This window comes from Entelurus aequoreus, linkage group LG17 (assembly GCF_033978785.1).
Source record: "Entelurus aequoreus isolate RoL-2023_Sb linkage group LG17, RoL_Eaeq_v1.1, whole genome shotgun sequence".
Lineage (NCBI taxonomy): Eukaryota > Metazoa > Chordata > Actinopteri > Syngnathiformes > Syngnathidae > Entelurus > Entelurus aequoreus.
In genome coordinates, this window is record NC_084747.1 from 20,984,000 (window position 1) to 20,988,999 (window position 5,000).

The 5,000-nt window shown below is 43.1% G+C and overlaps 1 protein-coding gene and 1 non-coding gene across 2 annotated transcripts in view; both read right to left on the reverse strand.

Annotated features, from left to right (window-relative positions):
* LOC133632644 (stromelysin-3-like) overlaps positions 1 to 5,000 on the reverse strand; it is a 67,268-nt gene that overhangs the window by 58,895 nt on the left and 3,373 nt on the right. The window lies entirely within an intron of this gene.
* trnae-cuc (transfer RNA glutamic acid (anticodon CUC)) lies at positions 2,668 to 2,739 on the reverse strand. The gene has a single exon. It is a non-coding gene; the product is annotated as a tRNA-Glu (tRNA).

A 5,000-nucleotide genomic window follows, 5' to 3' on the forward strand; every position in this document is an offset into this window, starting at 1 on the left:
GCTGAAAGGCTTTAGTATAGAACAACGACGATAAAGATTGCAACTTTTGGTATCTGATAAAAAAAAGGCTTGCACCTACCGGAAGTAGCGTGACGTAGTCAGTTGAACATATACGCAAAGTTCCCTATTGTTTACAATGATGGCCGCATGAAGTGAGAGAGATTCGGACCGAGAAAGCGACAATTTCCCCATTAATTTGAGCGAGGATGAAAGATTTGTGGATGAGTAAAGTGCAAGTGAAGGACTAGTGGGGAGTTGAAGCTATTCAGATAGGGAAGATGCTGTGAGAGCCGGGGGTGACCTGATATTCAGCTGGGAATGACTACAACAGTAAATAAACACAAGACATATATATACTCTATTAGCCACAACACAACCAGGCTTATATTTAACATGCCACAAATTAATCCTGCATAAAAACACCTACGTGTTTGTTATGCTAGCTCCTAGCTCCATAGAACGCGCCAATACAATTCAAACACCTGATCAACACACACAATCACTCAGCCCAAAAGACCGTTCACCTAACCCAAGGTTCATAAAGCTTATATATTTTTAAAAAGTTACGTACGTGACGCGCACATACGGTCAAGCTATCAAATGTTTAGCAGCCAAGGCTGCATACTCACGGTACCTGATATTCAGCTGGGAATGACTACAACAGTAAATAAACACAAGACATATATATACTCTATTAGCCACAACACAACCAGGCTAATATTTAATATGACACAAATTAATCCTGCATAAAAACACCTACGTCTTTGTTATGCTAACTCCTAGCTCCTATGCTAGCTCCTAGCTCCATAGAACACGCCAATACAATTCAAACACCTGATCAACACACACAATCACTCAGCCCAAAAGACCGTTCACCTAACCCAAGGTTCATAAAGCTTATATATTTTTAAAAAGTTACGTACATACGCAAAAAAAAAGTTGCGCACATACGGTCAAGCGATCAAATGTTTAGAAGCCAAAGCTGCATACTCACAGTAGCACGTCTGCGTCTTTGTCATCCAAATCAAAGTAATCCTGGTAAGAGTCTGTGTTGTCCCAGTTCTCTACAGGCGTCTGTGTATCGAAGTCAAAAGTCCTCCTGGTTAGAGTCTCTGTTATCCGAGTTCTTCCATCTTGACTGCATCTTTCGGGAATGTAAACAAAGACGCGCCGGCTGTGTACTGTTGTTGCTGACTTCGTTCGAAAAATACGTCCGTTTCGCACCGACAACTTTCTTCTTTGCTTGCTCAGCTTCTTTCTCCGTAATGCAATGAACATAATTGCAACAGATTCACGAACACAGATGTCCAGAATACTGTGGAATTATGAAATGAAAACAGAGCTTTTTCGTATTGTATTCAATGGGGAAGGCATACCTCTGTTCCCCGGGCTACGTCACGCGCATACGTCATCCTCAGAGGCGTTTCGATTCGGAAGTTTAGCGGCAAATTTAAAATGTCACTTTATAAGTTAACCCGGCCGTACTGGCATGTGTTATAATGTTAAGATTTCATCATTGATATATAAACTATCAGACTGCGTGGTCGGTAGTAGTGGGTTTCAGTAGGCCTTTAAAGGAAGACGTCTTGGTTCCTCCTCGCATAACCAACTTGATGCAGTCATTGCAAATTGCCAGTTTTTTATCCATCAGACACACTTTAAAATAATCCCAAACCATAGACATGGTGTCGTTGGTCGGTCACCGAGCGAGCTGGCTTGTTAGCCACGGCTACAGCACCGGCAACAACACACTCTTGTTGTTGTTATGCTCCGCTCGCGGCGGTTTGATGAGGTCACCAAGCGTCGCCAGTAAACCTGTCATGCTGCAGTCGTCAACTCCTGTGTGGTGTGTGGGAGAGGGGAGAGGGGAGAGGGGAGGGGCTGCTGACTGGAAGACGCAACTGCTCCGTACGTCCGTGTTTTACCGGATATGTACCGCTCCGTACAGCGGCGTTTTAAAAAGTCATTAATTTTACTTATTGAAACCGATAATTTCCGATATTACATTTTAAAGCATTTATCGGCCGATAATGTCGGCCGGCCGATATTATCGGACATCTCTAATTAAGAGCACTGAATGCTAACCACTAGACCACAAGGGACTTGATGGTTGTCTGTATGAGCAACTTCTTCCTCATGAAGGAAAACGTGTGTGATATCATGATTGATGACTTTAGCGGGAATTAGCTTGAATGTTAGCATGCTAGCTTAACATTTGAGAGTTAGCGAGATCCGTGGCTGAATTCTTCAGTCTGGTCTCTGGACTGTCTAAGAAGTGTCATGTAATACTGAACATCTGTTATTTATTCATTTGTAATATCATAGTTATTAGCTACACTGTGATAGCAGCCAGCAGTCCAAAAATGCTTTACAGTGGAATTAGCTACAATGGTAGTGCGCTAGTTAGCATGTGAAAGAGATAGCGGTATGGATGCTTTTCTTGGAGGTGTATTACACCACAATCCCTGTGCCAACCTGCCCTTAAAGGGGAATTAGCTCAAATAGTAGCACGCTAGCTTAGCCAGGTAACAAGATTGATGCTTGTGTTTTTCACACGAAAACACATTCTGAGACTGTTGGTGTCAAACTACAAGGTCAGCCATGTTTTTAGGTACTCTGAACTTCTCACATTATTCACCACTCAGACATAGTTGCTAAAATGACAAGTTCCCTAACCGGGAATCGAACCCGGGCCGCGGCGGTGAGAGCGCCGAATCCTAACCACTAGACCACCAGGGACTTGCTAGGTTACTGCAACTTCTTCCTCTCAGAGGTGGAGTCGTACATGAAGGAAAACGTGTGTGATATCATGATTGATGACTTTAGCGGGAATTAGCTTAAATGGTAGTGTGCTAGCTTAACACGTGAGAGTTTGTGAGATCGATGGCTGAATTGTCTAAGAAGTGTCATGTAACACGTGACTGTCACACTCAAAGTGTGAGGCTTAGCAGCTCTGAAGCTAGCACGCTACCATCCATCCATCCATTTCCTACCGCTTGTCCCTTTAAGCTAATTTCAGCTAAAGTCATCAATCATGATATCACACACGTTTTCCTTCATGTACGACTCCACCTCTGAGAGGAAGAAGTTGCTCATACAGACATTCATCAAGTCCCTGGTGGTCTAGTGGTTAGGATTCAGTGCTCTTAATGCCTTGGACTGGGTTTGATTCCCAGCCAGGGAACTTGTTTTCTTGTCATTTGTGGTGTATAACATTGGAACTGAACAGTCCCTAAAAAACATGGCTGACGTTGTAGTTTGACAACAACATTCTCACAACGTTCCTTTGGTGGAGAACACATCTTGCTACCTCGCTAAGCTAGCGCTCCACCATTCCAGCAGAATCCCGAGTGACTGACAGCACTGGCGTCGCCCACATAGCCGCCAGCGCGGGCGACGTCACCTGCGCTCCCACGGCCGGCCGGCCAATGGCGTGCGGGCGAAGCGTGTGAAAGCAGACACTGTTTGTAGCGGCGCGAGGCGAGCACGGGCTTGTGCGCGGATCTTTGTCAACAGGCGCAGACACAACACAGTGGTCCTGATAACACAGCTGGGAAAGAATGTCAGCTCAAAGATCATCTATGGAACACAACTGAATGGTTTTTTTTTATGCAAGAAAATAAAACCATTGACCTTGAGTCAGTAATCGTTTACAAATATGTGATCATGACATGCTAACTGTCATCGTGCGGGAGAGAGGGGCTACGTCAGGGGTGTGGTCGACTCCTACCTTGTTTACTTCCGTGACAACCTCCTTAAAGTTTTGTAATCAATCAGAAATATCAAGCAGCTAAAGTGCGCTAACATGGATAAATGTGGAGAGTGTTTTGCATTTTTCCCATCATGCCTTGGAATGGATTTAAATGAGTGCATTTTTTTATGTTGATTGGACGTTTTTTTATAATGTCCACCAAGTGCAATGAGCAGGATGTGTTACAAGTGAACATGTCTGGGGACATTTTGTGAATATATATACATATATTTTTTTCTTTTTGCACCATGACTAGGGAAGGTTGTTTGCATTGGGTTGTATAACTCAGGGCAAAATTCATGATAATGAATCTGACTATATAATGTTGCAGTGAGCAGGTTGTGTTATATGTGACCATGTATATTTGCATTTTGTGGATATACATGTTGGATATATATATATATATATATATATATATATATATATATATATATATCCAACATGTATATATGCAACATTATATAGTAAGATTAATTACCTTTAACTATGCCCTGACTTATACGACCAATGCAAACAACCTTCCCTAGTCATGGTGCAAAAAATTTTATTATTTTTTTTATTATATATATTCACAAAATGTCAACAGGCATGTTCACATAGGGAGGTGTTTTGGGCACGTCCGACCGGTAGGAGGCCACGGGGAAGACCCAGGACACGTTGGGAAGACTATGTCTCCCGGCTGGCCTGGGAACGCCTCAGGATCACCCGGAAGGAGCTGGACGAAGTGGCTGGGGAGAGGGAAGTCTGGGCTTCCCTACTTAGGCTGCTGCCCCCGCGACTTGACCCCGGATAAGCGGAAGAAGATGGATGGATGGAGATATATATATATATATAGTTTTGCACCATGACTAAGGAAGGTTGTTTGCATTGGGTCATATGAGTCAGTGCATAATTAAAGGTAATTGACCTGAATATCTGACATAGCAGTGACCAGGTTGTGTTATGCATGACCATTTTGTGTTGGTTGGATTTTTGTTTTTGCACCATGACTTGGGAAGGTTGTTGGCATAGGGTCATATAAGGCAATGCTGCACACACATCTGGTCAGCGTGTGATTAAAAGGTCATTAATCGGAATTTCTAACATTGCAGTGAGCCGGTTGTGTTATGTGTGACCATTTTGTTGACATTTTGTGTGGGTTGAATTTTTTTGGCACCATGACTAGGGAAGGTTGTTTGCATCAGGTCATGTAAGTAAATGCTGCACACACATCTGGTCAGCGTATGATTAAAGGTCATTGACCTGAATA